Source organism: Cololabis saira, chromosome 15 (assembly GCF_033807715.1).
Source record: "Cololabis saira isolate AMF1-May2022 chromosome 15, fColSai1.1, whole genome shotgun sequence".
In the NCBI taxonomy this organism is placed as follows: domain Eukaryota; kingdom Metazoa; phylum Chordata; class Actinopteri; order Beloniformes; family Belonidae; genus Cololabis; species Cololabis saira.
Genome location: NC_084601.1, coordinates 21,241,350 through 21,264,883, shown reverse-complemented (window position 1 = coordinate 21,264,883; position 23,534 = coordinate 21,241,350).

The window sequence follows — 23,534 nt, the reverse complement described above, 5'->3', positions numbered from 1 at the left end:
AGAACTAAATACAGGGAAACTACAAAATAGAAAAATATGTCTGCTCGCAGGGAAGAGGAATATTTTCATAACTTCAACACTAAGATAGATGAGAGAACAAACTTAAAAGGTCTACATACATAGCAGCTGCATGTATTTTTAGTAGTTACACAAGACTTAATTGTAAAGCATTTTAATAATAAAACTATGAAATATTATGGCAAGATGGCAGAAAAGTGTTACGCATAAATTTGACACCGTAGGTGACTACAATCTGATTAGCTTCTCAAAGTTGCTAATTTCCAATATTTCAGACAATGACCAACATATGACACTAAATTAATATACTGTATTTACATGTAGTCTAAAGTGTCAATGATACTGGGATTTTTACATATCCTTAATGTGTGTAAAGTCTTACAAACCTAAAATGAGCAATACTGTACGCTCCTCTTTGGTCTATATTTTTATGTGAAAAAATATGAGGTTTGCTACTGTGAAAATGTTATAGTGTCTACTCAATTAGTAGTACACATGAACAGTAAAACACATCTAATTCATCAGATATATAACTGCTGGCAGCTCCAGAAAAGGATTTACTGCTGCAGCAGATCCAGGCCTGATGTTCAGACATTGTGGTGTCCCGAAGACCAGGCATCCCTGACATATAAACAATGTGGTGAGGGATTTTTCCTCTCACAGTTAATTTGTGTTAACTCTGTATGTTTGCTGCAAAGCACCACAGTAGAGGCACTTATGTCATCAAGGGACATGAAGAAAAATATGTATTGAGTTTATTGATCTTTGTTCAATAAATATTGTTACTGAGAAAAAGCTAAATAAATAAATGTAATTTGTATAATTGTATCGACAGTGTTGAGGATTTTTGTTACTGGTTTGTTTAAGGTACACATTAGATGCCAGTGGTGAAACCATGTTGGGTCAGCACTGGGCCACCAGTGTGTCTGCATCTGGGCTCATGCTGGCCCATATGTGGGCCACCTCTGGCAAACCAGATCTGGGCCACCAAAGGGCCATAATTCTTTGCAGTATATGGGCCAAGTGTAAGTGCATTATGCGGTCCATAGCCAGAACAATTTTGCTATCCGGGACTGTGTATTTTCAACCTAACAAACAGTAATTTAAAATTGGGCTTAATCCCAGGAGCCCAAGAGGCTACTGCACCACAGGGCCCTGCCATGGATAAAAAAAAACTAGAGCATATCTGAAGATGATTAACTTGCTTTTATTCTTCAGCCAAAACTTTTATAGACCTGTAACCACATTCTATTGTGAGTTGAATTACGATTTATTCAAAGCATCAGACACCCTATACACTAGAATACAATTACCTTGCTTCATCAGTGGCTTTTCCAGGCTAACGTTAGCAGAGGATAGGGAAGTCTGGGCTCCTCTGCTTAGGCTACTTCCCCTGAAACCTGACCCCAGATAAGCAGTAGAACATGGATGGAAGCACTTTTTGATCCAATATATTTCAATGTGTTTTTCCTGTTGGGCCACAGTCCTATGTGAACAGGGGAACAGGGCCGCCGCAAGGGGTGTGCGAACCGTGCGCCCCAAGGGGCCTCGCGCTATGGGCCGTTTTTTTTTTTTTTTTTTTTCCCAATTTTTTTTTTTTGTTTTTTTCGTTTTTTCCCTTATAAATATCAACAGTCACGTTCCATTACAGACCTAAATGTGTACTAGTCTGTGCATATCAATAAATATATGTGCAATGATGCGCATGTCTGTTCAATACAACTGCGTCAGACCAAGCGCATTGACACAAGGTGCTCTGATCCAGACGGGTGGAGTTGGAACAAACTGTCCCACAATGTCGAGAAAACGAGACAGAATCAGGAAATTTCCATCAGGGGATGGAAAAAGAAAAAAAAACTAAAGAAAATGGAAGAGTTTAATGCCTCTCTGAAAGGCTTGTTTGATAAATTTGATACAAAAATCACCGATGGGTCTCAAGCAGCCGTGGGGCCCCGCGTCGAGGCAAGCTGAGATGATGATGAGGCAGGAGAAGGTATCCAGTATTTTGCTAATTGGAGAGTTAAAATTGCGCATATAGACACCCGATCCAACCCGAAAAACCCCCAAAATTTGCCCCCCCCCAGCCATTTCGCACAGGGCCTTGCAAATCTCCCAGGCGGCTCTGCAGGGGAAGCCTTAATTTCAACTTTAAGGCCCAGCTCTGAGGCCTCACTGTGAGACCAGCCTCGATTTTATTACAGCTGATCGCATGGTTTTGGAACAAAGGAATTAAGGAATGACTCCAAAGCCCAGCAGGCTTTGTAGTTCATCGCCAGAGAGGTGTCAAAAGGGGGCGGGCCTGAAGTCACGCGCATACAGTAAGGAGAGTGAATTGGTCCGCAGGCGCTGCTGAAGCAAAGAGCATCCCCGCTGGTGGTTAAATAGCAGCAGCTTCCCAAATCTCGCTCTTTCCGATCTCTCTCAGTTTCTTCATCGCGAGAGAAATGTCTACTGTTACGTTTCGTAAGGACTACCTCATCTCCGATCAGCATGACCAGTATCAGCCGAGGAGCCTTCCCGCCAGCTGTACTCGGGAAAGCCCACTTGCCCACCCGCGTTAAAACTGATTTACCCGTGTTACCCGTTTAACTTTCCAACGAAGGGGACCATGCGCACGAGACGACATGACCAGGAAAGGGGGACAGACCAGCTGCCAGTGACGCTGCGTCATCTGTCTCCGATAGGCAGAAAGAGAGAGAGGGAACGGGAGCCGCTCTAACTGAACCACCAGTGGGAGCGTAAAATCAGTACCCTGTGGACCGGGACCCGAACCCGGAGTTCCACAAATCCCAGGACGCCGCCGACTACATCCAGGGCATCTCAAAGTAAGAGGCTTGTGTCTGGGCAGAGTTAGTTTAAAGTGGTTAGAGTTGTTTGTTGCTGATTGTTGATTGTGTGTTGCTGCGATTGTCTCCTTATTACGGTGTGACGTCCCGGCGGTCTCTAATGCAGGCCGACGTTCGTTACCTTTGTGTAACGTGTTCCCTCACTACCGAAGCGGTTCATGCTCCTGTTTCCCTGTCAAAAGCTTAGAGTGAGGCTGGTGGGTTCAACCCCAGACACTAGTTCCTGAGTGGGAAACAGCAGAACAATAAAGGTACTGGTGGTGAGAGATAATGTCAGTTTCCAAAGCGGTTGGCGTGATTATGTGCGCATTGTTGGTTTTGCCTATTCCTGTGTAACGTGCCGATGGTCTCATTACTCAAATCCCAGCTGTTACGTGTGTATTATATTGTGACCATTTTCCTTTCCTTCTTACTAACCCACACGGACAAGTTAGTTCCCCAACCATCAAGCCTCCGATACTTTCAGTATCTGGGTGGAGAAACCTTCCCCCGTAGTTTTGAAAAGCACGCGACTTAGTCACCACGTGCCTTTGTCAGCCATCCTTTCTTTTGCCTCACCACGTCTATGAACAGTCATTGGTTGTCTGCCATTTTGTTGTAGGTCCACGTGACGTGACGTCTGCCATTTTGTTTTGGTCCACGTGACGTTGTTCGCCATTTTCCTTTTGGTCTACGTGACGTTCGCCATTTTCCTTTTGGTCTACGTAACATTGTCAGCCATTTTTCTTTTGGTCCACGTGACGTCCACCATTTTGTTGTTGTGATCCGAATCATCACCAAAATCTAAACAATTGGTCTCTGCATCATTGCTAACCTATTCTGAAAATGTTATCAAAATGCATTCATAAACTTTTGACTTATTTTGCAAACAGACAAACCAATGCCAATGAAAGTGCAACCTCCGCCAAGGAGGCTCTGCCCCCACTGCAGAGGTAATAACAATCAGGCCCATCTGGATTTTTCCAGGCCCACCCATTAGCCACATGGAAGGAGTTGGTGTTTCTGGTGTTTGTGGCGTAGTGGGTTAAAGGAGCATGAGGCTCCTTTTAAGAAATGAGACTCTATAGCGCCACCCTTCATTACGACGGTCATCGGGGGTACTGCAGCCAACAGTGAAGCCGGCACGGGAGAACAGGGAGAACGCGCATGCAGCGTCATGTGACGTCACATCTGCAGGACAGCGCGGGAAATTCCGGGCACAATTGCAGCACATTTTGCAGCACACAGCCTGTTCAAGGCAACAGAGAGATACGCTAGAGGGCTCATTCATTTTGGTTTGGAATGCTTCATCTGACATTATTACTAGAAAACTTAAAACGTATACACATTTTTTTTTTTCACAAAATCCTGCCTCAATCCTGCCTCATGCTCCTTTAAGTGAAATAAACAAAACTAAAATAGAACTAAGGAGTGACAATGCCACCCTGGGAATAGGTTTTTCCTTTTTAGGCACAAGACACACAGGTGTCTTGTGTCAATTTACTCAACCCAGGAGTTGTTCCAAGGTTAAAAATGAATAATTTATTAAACAATTGAAACTAAAAACTCAATGACAGAGGGAGGGGAAAATAACTATATAAGCCTTGAGCATTGGTGGATGTTCCTGGGCTAGTGCAAGGAGAGAGATCCACCAAAAAATAAGCAACCAACTTAAGTGTAAGTGCATTATGCCTCCAGCAAATAAAAAGGGAAAGAAAAATGAAACAATTTACCAGGGTTACAGCAGAAGACAATTACAAAATCAAATACTTTAAAGTAACAAGATGGTTCATAAAACAGATCAATTCCCACTATCACACTCATTCCTCCAGTAGGGGACAAAACCCAGTTAAAACCTGTGTCCCTGTGGCAAAAACAGCTGTAAGCTGTAACGTGAGGCTGGGAAGACCAGCAACAGTGAGAGTTGTAGCCAGGTGATGTTGCAAAGGGCCAAGCAGGGGGCAAGCAGATCCACAGTCAAGCAGATGCACATGCAGAGTCAGTGGAGACAATACAGCAGTAGCTACAAGGGCTACTGCAAACAACTTTTAACAGCTAGCGACAGACACCATTTAGAGGAGGGAGGGAGAGAGGAATCCAGACAGCCTCCCAGCATTAACACAGCAGCAAGCACACAGAGGCATAGATCAGTCCTGTTTGACCAGACAACTTCCTACTCAAGAAGAAAGATCACTAATAAAGGGAACCAGAAAAGACAACAGGTGAAAGAGTGGTGCTTTTATACCCTCCCACCTCAGTGATTGGCCACTGGCAGTGGTCATCACAATCACTCAAATCAGCTGGCACTCCTAAGCTGCTACACTTTTGCTTTAGTGACTTATTAAATAACATAGGGCCCAGGCTCTCCAGTGCCCTACAGCCAGTGGAAAAGCAAACCAGTTCTGTTTGGAACTAGCTCTAGCACCGGCCCAGCACCAGCACTATCACAAGCATGATTTTGAGTTAGTTGAAAAGCCTCATTAGAGTGTAGGACTCAAAACTGCCCATTCTGCCATGGGGATTTACACATCTGTGTTATGGTGGTATATTTCTGCCATCAGTGCTTAGCTGATGTACTATACAACTCATGCAACTCATTTTGGCTGTTGACAGTCAGAGTACCGAACAAACAATTGTTTTTAATTTTTCACACAATATCCATAATATTTCATCCTCAGAAAGGAGTACCTTGTAAGTAAATATTAGAGCAAACCCTGTCTTAATCATCATTCCCTACTCCCTGTTGTGTCAAACTTGGTATCTCCATGTTGCGAGTGACAAACTCCCAGCCTAGACCTACGTATCAGCAATGCACTAATTAACTAGTTGGCTGACAAAACTGAATTAATGAATATCTCAAGACAGAGGGTCTCCTCTTTAAGAATGTAATAAAGCAGGAACAACTTTAAAGCCCTCAGCAGATTCTCAGTTGCTTGTGCATTCCCAAATATTGTATATTAATAATGATAATAATTAAAGCTGCAAGCAGCGATAAACGGGCCCTCGCGCGTGCAATTGTCACCAATAAAGGTCAAGGACTCAAAACCAAGTCTGATGGCACCACCCACGATTCTCTATGTCAAACCATTCAAAAGTCAGAAAGTAGGAACTATCAAATATGGACCAATCAGATGAAGGGGGGGGGCATGCTTTTTGGCATCTGTCGTTGCCACGGTAACGCTTTTGACTGAGAAAAGTAATGCGCATCGTCGCAGGATCGAGACGCACATTTTGATGTATAACACACCTGGGTGCACGTTACGGTTCGGGTGAAGAAGCGGCCGAAGAAATGGCATAAATTGCGCCAAAATAACACGACTAATTAAAAATTGCCGACTTCCTGTTCGGTTTCGGCCATGGCGCCAAGAGACTTTTCTTTAAGTTGCGACATGATACAGGTGTGTACCGATTTTCATGCATGTACATCAAACTGTATTGTGGGGCTTGAGGCACAAAGTTTTCTAGGGGGCGCTGTTGAGCCATTACGCCACGCGCATTATTGCAAACCATTAAATATCAAAATTTTCGCCAGGCCTGGCTTGCGTGCAAAATTTGGTGACTTTTGGGGCACGTTTAGGGGGGCATTAAAAATAAATCAATCAATAGAAATCAACGTTAGCAGAAGAGAATACTCTGGACTGTCTATGACTAAGGACTGTCAATGGTTTCGGAACATGGGTGAATTCTTATAAATATGTTTGATATGAGGTAAAACCTTTTGACTGACTTTCAGCTCAGCCAATGGCTATCAATTATAATGTCCTTATCCGTCATCATTATGCTACCGACCTTTCCAAAGAATCAGCAGTTTATATTAACCAAGTGTTAATGAAACACAGTGGTTATTGCTGATTTTGCCACTAAAACAACATCTGAATATATATAAACGTCTGCTGGCAGCTCTGCAGCTACTTCAGCATATATTGAGTGAAGGATCTAGTAGCCACAGCTAAATTTGATTAATATACAGTATGGTGTGCACACTGTTGTTGCATTGCCAGGGCAACCAGAATGAGGAAAAAGAGGATCCAAACCTACTCATCAGAAAACCTTTGGGTGACTTCACAGATACGTTTTCCACATATCTTTTATAGTCTGTGGTAAAGGAAGTTTTACTGTTATCAGCATCTATGGCCACCAGTCAAATGTGCTTGTGGGTGATTGAATGTTGCAAAAGCAATTGAAAACGTTTTGAAGACAAAGAAATTGAATATTCTTCAATAGCCAAGTTTGTCATTTGATTCCAACTTAACAGAACATGCTTTCAGTTGCTGAAAGTAAAACTAAAGGCAGTAAGGCTAACAAATAACTGATAATTGAAGGTGGCTACAGTGGAGGAATGACAAAGCATCTTCAGGGAGGAGATTGTGTTGTTGAGCTCTAGAGTTCAGGCAGTCACTGATTGCGTTTGGGTTTTTCCTCTGAGAATTAAACATAACAGTTATTTCAAATGATGTCACTTTGTCCAAATATGTTTAAACCCCTCAAATGTAAGATCATTGGCCAAATTGCTGTGCTCCTAAAAAAATAAATGCCCCCTTGAACTGCCACCTCATCATAGTGGAGGGGATTGTGTGCCCAAATTATGCCAGGGGGAAATGTTGAGCAACTGCCCCTGTTAAGGTCTCCCAAAGCAAACTGGTTGTAGGGGACAGACCAGAATTAAACGATATGGTGAGGCTTTACTGAGAACATCTGACAGAAGAACATGTCAGAAAGAACATGTCCCAACTCCGGCAGAAACTGGAAGCACATTTCATAGAAGGTGAGGGGGATTGAGGTTGAACTGGCCATGTTATGTGTCTCCATTGTTTAGACAGCTGACTAGGGCTGTAGTCATAAGGTCGTCGGTGCCTGTTGTGCCGGTGATCACAAGTCATGCTGAAGAAAAAAGCATCTTGTTTGGTGGCCACAAGACTACACCTCTGGTCTTTGCAGATGATGTGGTCCTGTTGACCTCATCAACCTGAGTTCCTTTTTTAAAAGGTTTTGTGGCTCTGGTGGCCTTTATTCAAAGGGTACAGACAGAAAGGGTAGAGAGAGAATGGGGAGGACAGGCAATAAAGGGCCACAGGCCAGGACTTGAACCTGCGACCGCTGCAGGAGGGCCGTAATCTCAATACTTGGGCCGCTTTTTTTAACCACTCCGCCACTCAGCAGCCCCAAGCCAAGTTCTTCAGCTGTCTCTGGTTCACAGCAGAGTGAGAAGAGGCAGTGATCTGAGACCATGGTTCTCAATTGGAAAAGGATGGAATGTCTTCTCTGGGTTGGGAGAGAAGTGCTGCCTCAAGTGGAGGTTCTAAGTATCTCAGGGTCTTGTTCATGAGTGAGAGGAGAATGGAACAGGAGATAGCCAGTTGGATCAGTTCAGCATCTTCTGCAATGTGGAGCCCGTTTCAGTCTGTTGCGGTGAAGAGGGCGCTGAGCCGAAATGAAAGGCTTTCTGTTCACGAGTTGGACTCTGCCTCAGAAATAGGGTAACAAGTTCATCATTTCAAAGGCACTCAGAGCAGAAGAGCCACTCATCCACACTGAGAGAAGGCACTTGATGTGGTTTGGGCGTCTGGTGAAGATGCCCCTGGACAATTCCCATGGAATGTGTTTCAGGCTTTTCCAAACAAGTGGAGATCATATCTGTTGACAGGCTTGGGAATGCCTCAGTATTCCCCCAAAAGAGCTGGATGATATTTCTGGGGAGAAGGCCAGGACATCTCTGCTTAGGCTGCTGCCATTGTGAAGCAAATTAGAATCAGTGGAAATTAATGGATGGTTCAATAAATGCCATATTTATGTTAAAAATGGAAGTGTACGCTTTTTATCACTTTACAATCATTTTATTTCAATCTCTTGGCAGAGTGGCATAAAAGCTGATTTATTTCACTTTAATTCAACAATACCTTTATGAGTGAAATTATATATTGCAATATTTGTTACTATTGAAGTCTCTTTAAAGATTAATTGTAGAAGATTATTACTGTGGGCAGGAAGGATGTTCTGTGGCAGTATGAATTGTAATAGAAGTGAAAAAACCTAAGACTGAAGACACTCAATTGAATCATTCTGTTGTGCAGACGATGCTGTCTTGTTCATTGAGTTTTCCATTTATGAAAAATCTATATTTGCACAATCGACTTTAGAGGCTCCAAAGCTGTCCCACAGAACAGCTACTTAGCAGTTGGTGGAGTTTTTTCATCTTTTTATTTTTTTAAGTTACTGACTCTGATGCTCCCGCACCAGATGAAATTGCAACTCAACCACATACTTATAGAAGATATGCAACATCTTGCTGCATACACTAAATAACCTAAGATTTTTCAAAAAGTATAATCTGCTCTAACCTTTCTTTTAGACAACATCAGTGTTGCATCCCCTGTCCAGTCTGTTGTCTAGGTGAAAATAGAGGAATTTATACTCCTCCACCACCTTGACTTCTTCTCCCATAATGGAAATAGTGGTTGAGTTATTGCTGGATCTCCTGACATGACCCTCTAACTCACAATCATCTCTTTTGTTGTTCATTGTCAAGATGAGTTGATTGTTGCCAACCCATTCCACATAACAGTTCTCTCTACTCAGCCTATGGTCCATCACTGTTACACCCCAGAACTTCGGTTATTTGAATATTTTGGCAGACGACAGCTGGGATTTGTAATGGAAGATGTACAGTAAGAAAAGAAATGGTGAGACTACGGTCCCCTGTGGTGCTCTTGTTTAGCTAACCACCCAGTGAGACACATTAACTATGGTTTACTATCCAGGCAATTTTGGAGGTATCTTGGATCTTATTAAATGAGGATCATGTTTACTGTGAGGAAATACCTCTGCACTGTATATTAATAATAACAACAACCCTCATCACCCAAACTTGAAAGTGAAATTGAAAAGTGAAAGGACTGTGAAATAGTGTGTATACTCCTAAATGAAAACATCTAGGAGATTGCAGACTAATGCTTCTCCAACCCACTTATAAGTTTGTGTGCAAAACACAACAGTTTCAAACATCTACATCATTTTGTAAAAAACTGAGAACCCATGTCACTATGTCCCATGTCATTATTTGTAAATGTAAAAACAACTGCTGAAAGGCTTGAGCAGGAGTTCAGCCCTGTTACATTTCCAGCTTCTTTGTTTTACCCCTGACCCTTAATGGAAACCTGCCTAAGAAGGGCAATGGGAAAAAGGCCTTTACAGGGCATAGGGTTGTGTGTAGGTGTGTATAAATACTGAGGAATCTAATAAAAAAATTGTTACAGGAGAGGCAATGAGTAACATGACACAGGCCCAACCACAAATAGGAGATTGAACTAAAATCAATGCACAAAGACAAATATAAACATAAAGTAATGCAGAAAATAAAACCCCAAATAATGCTAAAATATAAAATACTGACATCTAAAGGAAAACTTTAACACTAAAACACAAATATTAAAACAAAATTTTAAAACCAAAATTAAAAAAGTTAACACTAAAAATGAATCTACAAAATATTGGAAAAATAAATTCAACACTTTTGATTGGGTAATCTATTTTACTCTTAATCTTTATTTTACATAGATAATAAACACAAATAAATGGGTATACCATTTAAGTTGAAATAGCCACTGCATGACTCAGTTTACAATTCATGAATCGCATGGTTAAATAGCACCTGCTACCATCCCCCATCTCTTTTTCTCCCTGAATTGTCATCCTTAAGCAACCACCCAGCACAGATATCTGCTGACAACTGTTAGAATAATTTACTTTCACACTAAACAATAAACACTCCCAACAGGGAAACAGGAAAATTGAAGCAAAGCTAGAGCTCACATCATTCTATAAGAAAGCTAATAAAATCTGCACATCACATATGAATGAACTGTAATGAGATCATTTGGGTGTTTTTGTGAATTTCCCTGATGGGAAACATAGACTGGACTTATTCATTTACAGTTTCATCTGATTACATTTTAAAGTTAAGTCCTTAAATACAGTGTTTTTATTTTTGTTTTGAATTGTTGTCTCCCTGTTTTTGCGATGTTACGTTGAGAATAGCATCCTGGGTAAAACCTGTGCCAAATCAATGTGCAGACTGCGTTGACCCGCTGTGGCAACCCCTAAACTTAGAGGGCACTAGCCAAAATGGCAGAAAGATATCAAAAACACACTTTATATCACAAATACATTATGTTGGCTGCAGTTTTATCCCCTACAATTTTCACGTTTAGTTTTATTTCCATATACTGTGTTCAAGATTGTAACTTCTATGTTCTGAAAAAGCATGAATAAGAAATGTATGCATTTCCTTTGAATTGTTCTAATTTTTCTTAAAGAACCTTGCAAGTACTTTTACAGGGCTAAAATATGACGGACATCTACTTCCAGTCAAGTAGATGTCCATGGTTGTGTTGAGTGGAAAACAAAGCTGATTAACCAGGCATCCCTGAAATGAAAATTGACAAGGGAACTCTGTGGACCTGGAAGTGGTAGTGAGCTTTGACTGGGGAATGAACCCAGTTGTAGGAGCTCAACCGTCAAATTGTAACCGTCAATGAGCCACAGCAGGGTAGAACGCAAATAAATATAATTTGGAAAAATTTGCTGTGACAATTAGCATAAACTGACCTTGTGATAGGCAAAACCCCTCACAGAACTGCACCTATTCATTTGCCCCTCTGGGTATAATGTTAATTTACTTTATTCATGTCATGATCCCGCTGTACAGCTGACAGCAAGGTGATACATTGGAATAAACAGGGTTGGGTTACCCTACAACCACACGAGACACTCCTGTGACTTCATTACTGCTGCAGTGTCCATCTTTGTCTCATATGCTCCACTTCTTTTGGCTTTGAATGGCTTGCCTGTCAGAGATTAGAGGTGTATGTGAGTCTTTGTCCTGGAGGTGGAGGAGGCAGAGGACAGAAGAGGTGTATTCAGTATATATCTGTGAAGTGGAGACAGAGAGAAAATAAAGGCTTGGTCTGTATAACAGCGGGATTGCAGCCAGATCCTAGAAACTGCAGTGCAAAAACATACACATATTCAACCTTTTGCCTGACCCATAGACCCACCAGACCAGTTGTAATTTGTCACTTGGCCACTAACTGGGCCATCAGCATTGGAGGACTCAGCTAAGCCATAATTCCTCACTCTGAAGGCCATCCAATCCAATCCCATGCCTGACATTGCCAAAAAGACAACACCATTGTGACCTTTATGGTGCACCAGCTATCTTTCCTCAGCAAGGGAGTGGAAGAATGGAAAACTGGCAGTGTGTTCAACAAGCTTAGTTCTGTTCCAAGACTCCTGTCTTCTTATCCTCTGTTCTTATTTTTTTCTGCAGAAACACCCAAGGCCTTTTTTCCCCCCACAACAGGCGCTGTCTCGTCACTCGGTTTTTAGAACAATGAAGAGAAAGTCATGCAGCAGTCTAAGGCACTTGACATTTAGAAAATCTTTACATTTCTGCTTCTGGCATTGTGTGCAGGTACACAGAGGTGGCAAGCGCACTGTTCCCCTTCCCCAGCAATATTTGAGACATTTACGAACAAACTGGTGCCATTTAAAGCTTTTTCACACGTAGTTGAATCAAATCATTCACATCAGTGGTTTCACCTCTAATTTGGCTGCCTGGACAAGCCAAGAACACAAGAATCTGACTGGCTGGGAGATCTTCAAGGTTCAGCACTTTGTTCATATTTTTGCGAAATCAATTTAAGAACAGAATCATAACTTAACAGGAAAGCCGAACAAGCCTTAATATTGACGCCAGTTAGACCTCGCCTTATTAGATCTAATTAGAGATCAATCACACATCAGTTGTGTGCGTGTGCCACATGTGAGCACACGCACTGACCTGGTGTGAAGTGTGTACCCAAATGTGCGCAGAGTGATCAGATCTAACGATGCCATTCAATATGTAAATTAACACATATGTCAAGGCAGCATCTGGAAATAAGGTGTTTCTTCAACAAAGAATACGTAGGTTACAAATCAGGGTCTTTGCAAATGAAAGCTCTGCCACAAAGAAGAAGAAGAAATCACATGACAAAAAGCTTTATTTGTGTCATTTGGAAAATCAAATGAGCCATTGTCTAAGCGGATGAGATTCATTTATTAGCAAATCCCTGATTTCACCCCAGGGCGCTTTTGTGTTCAGACTTAAAGAAACTATAGCCACAGGTGTCTCAGACCACCTTAAAATGTGTCCTGAGTGATCAGACTTGAATCTCTCTTAGAATATATTTGGACCTGCTTTTAATGTGAACAGGTTCACAAAGACATCATCACTAAAACACTGACTTCTTTTCAATTGATTGAACTGAACTAAACTCATTTTGAGCCTTTGGCCACATGTAAGATCATTTTTCTTTATCTATCAAGTAAATCATTCAATTCTATTCTGAAAATACTTTATTAATTCATGAAGCGAAAATAACTTATTTAATGTTTAATTAAAATGCAATAATTTAAAGGTTACACCTTTAAAATTATAGGTCTAATGCAAAAAGAAAAATATAATTTAGTTAATGAATAGGAAATTTACAGTGGGGAGATACACTGAAATAAACACATTTTGGAAATATAAGGTCAAATGACAAAAAAAGAGCAATAAAAAGCATTCTTATTTTGATATTTATTTGTTTATTGTTTATTGTATTGTAGTTAATAATATGTTCTTCTTTTAACATGTAATTGATGAATTATTATCCCTTTTAATTGTCTATTTGTTTTTCATCAGTTTTGAGTTTTTATAACAAAGCATTGGGTCACATGACCCATTGGTTTTTGAAGACTGGTTTATTTATATATATATATATATATATATATATATATATATGACGATGACGATGTGAGAATGGTTAGCCATTGGCTGAATTGATTCTCAGTAAATCATTTTACAAATACATTCATTGCTTAATATAAACCCTCCTGACCTGGTACAAAAAAATTCACCCCCCCTAAGAGTTGTCATAGGTGTGAAATCCAACAATTGACACTAAAATTGTTTTTTTGAACCAGGCTGTAAATATGTTTATTTCCCCTCTAAAGTTGAACATTTTAGGTCGGATGAAATTAAGCTCCTATCGGTCAATCGAAGAACTGCAACAACTCTTGTTTCAGCATAAACCTTAAACTGGAAGTTAGATGGTTGGTGCTTGGTGAAACCCAGCCACTCTCTGGATAACACTCGAAAGAGAAAAACCACATCAAAATAAACACCCCTCTCCTATCAGTTCCACATCAACCAATCAAAAAACTAAATGGAAATGCACAGCACTTTGCTGCTAAGGAACAGAGGAAATTTGTGGGAAAAAAAGAGACACCACGGTGACTCTTGCGCCACTGTCTTCAGGTGAAAACAGCAGATGAGACACATAGAAGTGTCGGGACTGTGATGTGAACTTCGCCTTACTGAGGTAAAATAATTTAAAAATTTTATTTTTAGATATTGTTATTTTATTGCTCAGTCGACCTTTCAGAGCAATTCGAGGTGTTTAGGTATTTAGGTGTGATCCTTGAAACAGGCATGCAGTCACCACACTTTATTAGTTATAGTAGTAGTCTGGAAAAAGGGCTGAAACCAAGGTGAAGCCACGATAAAGTATTCCTAGTAGCAGTTGATGTATAATTAAATAAGCGCTGAAATTGTCTCTCATTCCAAAGCATTTTATTTTGTTCTTGTTTTGGTCTACCAGCTCCCTGCCATCACTACATCTCTTTCATTCATGCCAGACACAGCTAAAAGGAGGTGTGGGCTTAACATGGACTCATATCAGCAGGTTGCCTCCATTCTCCTGCCATTTTCCAGCATGGTACCAATCAACACTCTGCTCCCGCCCTGCTGAGAGACAACCATCTCTGAAGAGACAGAAGAGGACCCGGTGTGATGTAAATATGGAGTGTAGGAAAGAAAAAAAGAGACCGAAAGAGAGACGGTGTAAAAAAAAATTTAAAAAGATGGTGGCTTCTTTTTGAGGTTCACCCCAGTACTGCAGCTCTTAGTTGTGTTGTCTCTCTGCTGCTCTTCCATGTTTAAAACATGTGTTTACCATACACCAGTTACAGTCAAAGGCATATACTGTATAAGCACGTTTACATTTCAAGCATGGGTGCATTATGCCCTAGGTAGATTTAAAAAAATATTACCACTGAATATTAACCAGTCAAATTGTAACTCTACAGATATAAATCTTTTCTTCCTATAACAGTTTCTGTACTTTCTTATATTTCTCCAATTTATCATGCTCTGACCTTGGTGCCTACCCCCTCCTCCCGCAAGCATACTATTGATCCGAGCTATTGCAGTGATAAATGCATGTCTTTTACTCAAAGAATTGAATTTACAAATGAGAATAGAAATGGCTTTTCGCCTCTGTATTTTCTATGCAGTACAAATTTGTCTCCTACTCTTATATCACTCAGTGTTTGCCCATGTATATGATCCAAATGTAATGTAATAACGTTTGAGACATCTTCAATACAGCCTGATTCATTCGTGATTACCGTACTTCTCTTTTTTATTGACTGGAAAAGATCAGCCTTTTTGCGAATTGATTTCTAACTGACGGTTAAATGAGAAGATCAATTGACTCTTAGGTCTCTCTCTTAAATACTGCATACAGCTACCTTTAGGATACTGTCTGGTATTGGTTATCATAAATTAGGCTTTTTTGTGTGTTTTCTTAAGGCATTTCACACCCCAAGGAATTGTGTAAAGTCAACTTCAGGCCACAATAACATAACAGGTAAACATGCCTCCAGAACTACAAAAGGCTGCATCAACCAATTATTTACAGTATACACGCTTCTTCCCATTCAGTCTCACATGTTTCTCTTGAAGCTTATCCTAGTTTTCCTTGGGCCAAAAAGGATCTATTGCCAGCCCATCACAAGGGCAACTATAGGTACAACCCCACATACTCACTCCTAAGGCTTACTTATAATCACCAATTAGCCAAAGAGAAATGATCACGTGGAATGAAACAAGAGTTTCTGTAATAATCCACACACAAAAATACAAGCAAGGATTTGAACCAGTAAGCTTAGCTGTGAGGCAGTTGTGCTAACAACCCAGCCACTGTGCTCTAATATGAGGTACTGAATAGGGCCAATATGGAGGTAGATTTAAAAGTAGTCTATGTTCTCCAACATTAATAATGGTCACTTAATGTGGATCAATGCAATACATGCAGTATCTGCTGTATAATTGTATTTTATTTCTTTTTTTAATTAAAGTTAATAACTGCTTTTGGCTTTTTCGTTTTCCTTCCTAACTTGCCATATCAGATCATTGTCCTCTGCATATTGATTTGGCATAGGTTTTACATCAGGGGCTATTCCAGAAACAACCATCAACATTTATGCTGGTGCTACGAGAAATGTGGCTTTTTATGGAAGGATAATTTAGAGAGGATAAAAAGAATACGATCAATGAAATTGACAGTTGAGTCATAAATCACGGTGGTTTGATAAAATTACAACACACTCCAAAACATTATGGATTCAAAACTAACATGCCCAACACAGTGCTCTGAGTGTTCACAACGGTAAATCTAGAAATACAGTAGTGACAAAAAATGCTGTTAGCTTTTTCAGCAGTCAAGAAGAAATCTTGCCAGTTCTGGATCATGTTTCATTTTTTTATTTGCCAAGAGTTAACTCCATTGGTTGAAAGCCGCACCACCGTTAACTCTCTTTTTGCCTTTTTTATTTCTCCTCCTCTTTAACTCCAGACATGATTTTTTTTTTTTTTTTCTAATCAGAGAGGGTGTTGGTGTTAGTAGAAGGTCAGTCTGTTTGCCCTCAGAGCTTATTGCAACCTTAAAGGGTTCACACATGACAAGATCTGGCAATCACATAGTCACCCAAGTGGTCTCCAAACTATTTTTCAGTAAAAAACACAAGAGAGGCATTACCACACACAAAACAATGGTTGTTTACTTGAAAAACAACAAAATGAAGGAAGAAACAGTAGTGAAAGCTAGTTTTGCCGTGATTTGTCCAGATCACATTCTCCTCCTTGCTCTGAGGGATTCCCTCACCCAGAGCCGTCTGGGAGATTTGCGAGGCCCTGTGCGAAATGGCTCGGGGGGGCCCTCGCGAAATTTTTGGGTTTTTTGGGTCGGATCGGGTGTCTATATGCGCAATTTTAACTCTCCAATTAGCAAAATACTGGATACCTTCCCCTGCCTCATCATCATTTGACTTGCCTCGACGCGGGGCCCCACGGCTGCTTGAGACCCGGTCGGATTGGTGATTTTTGTGACAAATTTATCAAACGAGCCTTTCAGAGAGGCATTAAACTCTTCCATTTTCTTTAGTTTTTTTCTTTTTTCATCCCCTGATGGAAATTTCCTGAATCTGTCTCGTTCTCTCGACATTGTGTGACAGTTTGTTCCAACTCCACCCGTCTGGATCAGAGCAGCTTGTGTCAATGCGCTTGGTCTGATCAGTTGTATTGAACAACAGACACGCGTCATCATTGCACATATATTTTATTGATATGCACAGACTAGTACACATGTAGGTCTGTAATGGATGTGACTGTTGATATTTATAAGGGAAAAAACAAAAACAAAAAACGAAAAAAAAAAAAAAAAAATTTTTTTTTTTTTTTTTTTTTTCAAAAACGGCCCATAGCGCGAGGCCCCTTGGGGCGCGAGGCCCCGTGCGGTTGCACGGTTCGCACACCCCTTGCGGCGGCTCTGCCCTCACCACATCAGCCCATTCCTTGTTCTCGCATTGGCTGTACTTAAGGGGATTCTCCTGATGACACCACATATTTGCCAGGCTACGATGTCTGCAGGCAATTGGAGGTGGCACGTTGGCTGATTATTTATTGATTTGACCCCTTGTCAGTCTGCAAGCTCAGCTAAGATGGTTTATCTTGGTGGTACTGTTAACATGATTGACTTACGAGTAGCCACCAGTACTTGCTCTTCTTCATTTGGATGTAGAAAGGTACACCAGAGACTACAATGATTTATATCACCTCTACTGATAAAAAGTGTTAAAGTAGTTTTGTGTTTGGTGCTACCCTACTCATCAGCACAGCATTTTCATTGTCTTTTGCCAACATAGTGGATCTATGTGTGAAATTGGCATCAACATTTTTTTCTTTTAATATACTTCTTTAATTACTTCCTTCCACTTGGACTGATATTCCTATATAATATCCACTTCCCCTGTTACGCAGACGACACCCAGCTCTACGTTTCTTCCAAACCCACTTCCATCTTCCCACCGTCCTCCCTCTAGGCCTGCTTACAGGAAATCAAAGCCTGGTTCTCCTCAAATTTCCTCAAACTTAACAGCAACAAAACTGAGGTAGTCCTCATTGGTTCATAGTCCACCCTCTCCAAACATCCCAGCTTCACCCTCATCAAAGACAACTACTCAGTTTCCCCCTTCCCTCAGACTAAGAGTCTGGGTATCGTCCTCGACAGCCCTGTATCATTCCACACCTACATGAACAACACCATCCAGTCTGCTTACCTCCACCTCCGAAACGTCAATCGCCTCCGCTCTCCACTCTCTCCTAACAGCGCAACAATCTTGGTTCACTCTCCCGCCTGGACTATTGCAATTCCCTTCTCTTTGGTCTCCTCCAAAAACTTCTCCATAAACTCCAACTGGTCCAGAATGCTGCTGCCCGGATCATCACCAGAACACGGTCCATCAGTCACATCACCCCCATTCTAAGCCAACTCCACTGGCTTCCCACAAACACCGTATCAACCACAAAAGCATCCTCTTCACAATTAAGGCCATCCATAACCTCGCTCCCTCATACCTCCCTGCCCTCCTATGCATCAATATCCCCACCCGGTCTCTTAGATCTGCCTCCTCCATCAGCCTGACTGTCCCTCCACCATGTCTTTCCACCATAAGGTCTACAGCCTTCAGCCGTTCTGCCCCTCGTCTCTGGAACTTCCTGCCCCCTGACATCAGGAATATTTACTATGTTTCTGTTTTTTTAGTCAGATCTTAAAACCTACTTGTTCAGACAAGCATTTGAATTATGTCTGTCTTTTAAGTTCCGCTGCAAACTCTGCTGGTTTATGTTGTTTTAATTGTGTTTTCTATGTTTTGATTGTTGTAGGGTGACCTTGAGTGCCGTGAAAGGCGCCTTACACATAAAATGTATTTTTATTATTACTTTCCAACTTTTTACACTGAATACCCCCTTAGAAAATAATCACATTTCCGAAGACAACAACTAAGAACAGAACTTAGATAAATAAATAAATAATCTTTATTTGTCAGTATACATCAAATGAAACACACTGAAATAGGACACTCACTCATAAAGGATATGTGAGTATGTGTGTTGTTTGCTTGTGATTTTAGCTCCATATAGTGGGGCAAAAAAGTATTTAGTTACACACCAGTTGTGCAAGTTCTCCCACTTAAAAAGACGAGAGAGGCCAGTCATTTTCATCACATATATATTTCAACTATGAGAGACGAAATGAAAATTAAAGTCCAGAAAATCACATTGTCTGATTTTTAAAGAAAGAATTTGCGAATTATAGTGGAAAATAAGTATTTGATCAATGACTAAAGTTAATCTCAATACTATGTTATATACCCTTTGTTGGCAATGACAGAGGTCAAACGTTTTCTGTAAGTCTTCACACACTGTTGCTGGTATTTTGGCCCATCCCTCCATGCAGATCTCCTCTAGAGCAGTGATGTTTTGGGGCTGTCGCTGGGCAACACAGACTTTCAACTCCCTCCAAAGATTTTCTATGGGGTTGAGATCTGGAGACTGGCTAGGCAACTCCAGGAACTTGAAATGTTTCTCACGAAGCCACTCCTTCGTTGCCCGGGCGATGTGTTTTGGATCATTGTCATGCTGGAAGACCTAGCCACCGTTTCACCCTTACACAGATCAGTCGTCCTGGTCCCTTTGCTGAAAAAACATCCCCAAAGCATGATGTTTCCACCCCCATGCTTCACAGTAGGTATGATGTTCTTTGGATGCAACTCAGCCTTCTTTCTCCTCCAAACACGACAAGTTGTGTTTCTACCAAAAAGTTCTATTTTGGTTTTATCTGACCATATAACATTTTCCCAATCCTCTTCTGCAACATCCAAATGCTCTCTAGCAAACTTCAGATGGGCCTGGACATGTACTGGCTTAAGCAGGGGGACACGTCTGGCACTGCAGGATTTGAGTCCCTGGCGGCGTAGTGTGTTACTGATGGTAGCCTTGGTTACTTTGGTCCCAGCTCTCTGCAGGTTTCAGATTTTTACTCACCATTCTTGTGATTATTTTTACCCCACAGGGTGAGATCTTGCGTGGAGCCCCAGATCGAGGGAGATTATCAGTGGACTTGTATGTCTCCCATTTTCTAAAAATTGCTATCACAGTTGATTTCTTCACACCAAGCTGTTTACCTATTGCAGATTCAGTCTTCCCAGCCTGGTGCAGGTCTACAATTTTGTTTCTCACGTCCTCTGACAGCTCTTTGGTCTTGGCCATGGTGGAGTTTGGAGTGTGACTGTTTGAGGTTGTGGACAGGTGTCTTTTATACTGATAACCAGTTAAAACAGGTGCCATTAATACAGGTAATGATTGGGGGACAGAGGAGCCTCTTAAAGAAGAAGTTACAGGTCTGTGAAAGCCAGAAATCTTGCTTGTTTGTAGGTGACCAAATACTTATTTTACTGAGGAATTTACCAATTAATTCAATAAAAATCCTACAATGTGATTTCCAGGATTCTTTCCCCCCATTCTGTCTCTCATAGTTGAAGTGTATCTATGATGAAAATTACAGGCCTCTCTCATCTTTTTAAGTGGGGGAACTTGCACAATTGGTGGCTGACTAAACACTGATCAACACTGATGTCAAAACAAGCACTGCATTAAAACAATCTTCAGTATTAACAAATATACCCTTTTCCTCAGTTAAAGTCCTGTCAAAAAATGTATGAAAGCACGTATCGACTTTCTGTGTATGGTAGGTACATATTTAAATTTGTATCAATTTCCATTAAAGCTGCCTTACAAATAAAATCAGTTACATTATGTTTGAGCTCACGTACCACCAGTGGTACACAGTTTAAGAACAATCGACCTAGAGTGCGAGCACACAGGCTCTATCCACTCCCAGTTCACCACTTTGAAATGGGGAAAATTATCAATTTCATTGTTGGAGAGGAAAGATCAAAACTTTGACACCCTTAGGCCTTTTAATTTAGACATAGTTAATACATCTTTTGCATTGGGGTATGTGCCACTTTTATTGAAAGAATAAGTAAGAATTTAATTGGACAGAGACAGTTTGTTTGTCTCCTCCTGAGTGCAGTGTTCAGAAGGTAGCTTGCAGTGGCTGTGCAGTTCTGGTGCTGGGGTTTCCCCTGAGCTGTGGGCTGGGTCAAGGCAGGAGAGCCGTATGGTGCTAAGAGGCCACAGCTAATTGGTGGTGTAGCTCTTGCAGAGCGGTTTGGATGCAACAGTTGATCCATTGGGACCGGCACAGCAGCCCTGCTGGTCAATGCCTGGTTTGGCCACATACCAGGTTAAAGAGCTTCTCAGACCCCCAGTTGCAAATGTTTTTCCCATTGACTTTTAGCTTGAGGCTCAAGCAGTTATTTTAATCTATATTTATTAATAAAGGATTTGCTTAACTTCAACTCTTGTTTGTGTTGCCTGGCTTTTCCACGTCTTGGTCAAATTTAGGGAAAAGAACCGTGTTACACTAACATGCTGCAATAAGTTAGCTTAGCATGTTAGTGTGTACATAACTTAACATTTAAAGCTGTGTTAAGAGCTTTGTACATGCTATCAGTTGGCTACACACAAACCAAAAACTCATTTTAAAGACTCCACACATTGGCCTACGGTCAGAGATACTTGTTTCAAACAACTTTTGCATTTCGTTCACGATCGATCAATCGAGAGTGAGGTTTGTCGGGCTCAACGCCCAGATTTGATGGATAAAACCTTTTTTTTCCCAGGGTGAGAAATCTTGAGTTGTGCCACCAAACATAAGGGAACATGTAAAGGAATGAACACCTCTCTGCCAGCCGAGGACGTGGCACAATTGTAAGAGGTGTTTGTCAGGATGAACGCCTATATCAGATAAAACAAACCGCTATTTTTTTGCAGCGTGAAAAATCAAAGGTGTGGCATGAGCGTGTTAAAGCAGTCAAATCTGTGTGTCTCATGCTCATTGCATGAGAGTTGGCAGCTATGATGTGAGAGACAGTTTGTGTGGCAGTGAGAGAAAGTTGCCTGCGTTGTAAAAGAACCTTGAATGATCGTTGGACTAAAAAGGTGCTATATAAGCACATCGTTGTTATATCTGTCAGTGAACCACTGGGGAGATGATGGGGACAACTTCCAAATTCAATCGTTATCACTCGACAATATTTCATCAAGTTAAGTACTACAGGGATGTTTTGTTCTCAGTTCATAGCAGGGGTAGAGCAGTAGAGAAAGACATTTCTGTGGGTGTGAGCAGGGAGCTCGTTGATCGATTAGCGTTAAAGGTTTCGTTCATTGTCTCTCTTTCATGGCTGCTAGCATGCTGCTTCCACACAAAGCGGCAGCTGTAGCTGGAGTATGTTGATGTTAAAATGGAGCCAACTGTAAAGTAAGCAGAAACATTTTGTCAGTTGGCACTAGCCATATTCAGGTGCTACAGTTGGCCTTTCAGTTAAACTGTTAATCTGATTGATTTACTGAAGTTACAATTGGTGAAAAAAAAAAAAACTGTTTTAATGTAACAAGAACTTATGTTCGAAATGTGTTTTAAAGGCTATATATGTCACGAGTTGGTATATTAGCACCCAAACGCAGGAGAGACCAGGACGCAGGAATACCCCCCCCCCCCCCCAAAAAAAAAAAACGATGATTTAATATTTAAAAAAAAAACAAAAGCGCTGCTGAGCAGGGTTGACCAAAAAAACAAGAGAGCAGAGAGAACCTAACGGGAAACATGGAGGGATGAAACAGTACGGACCAGCAGGGAGCAAGGGAAAGACAAGACAAGATTTACAAAGAAGGGTTGACGAGAGACAGTTGCAGAAAATCAGGGCAGATACTGTAGGAACCAGGAAAGTCAAGAAAAAACTGAAACACAGACACAGGTTTCAAAATAAAACCAGAACCGGAACAAACCGTGACAATATTAGTGTTTAAAAAGCCATCAGTCATGTCATTTGGAGTATTTGACTCTGACTAATAGTAGATTTGACTTGTTAGGATTTTATGAAATTGCTTTAAGGTTTTTCTGTAGACTACATTAAACTTAAACTTAAACTTTATTTATTTGTATAGCGCCAAATTATACAATATAAAATGCAACACATGGTGCTTTACATGCAGAATAAAATAACAATAAAAAACACAATTTAAAACATTCCATACGACCCCACCCCCCACGCGTACACACACACTCACTCACACTAATATACATGTGCACACACTCACACGCCCACACCCACACACACACACACACAATAAGTGGACTGGTGACATGGCTTAGCACTAACGATCCAGGTGAGGAAAACACTACCTATGGGTGGCCGTCCACACCGAGAGGCATCACCGACCACGACCACCAGAAGCATCCCCACAGAGACCCCCCCAACCCGGACAGACCGGGGCAGACCCCACACAGAAGGTGGAGCCCCCCCCCCAGCTACCCAGGCCTGAGGGATCCCCATGACGACACCCCCATGGGCGGAGCAGGC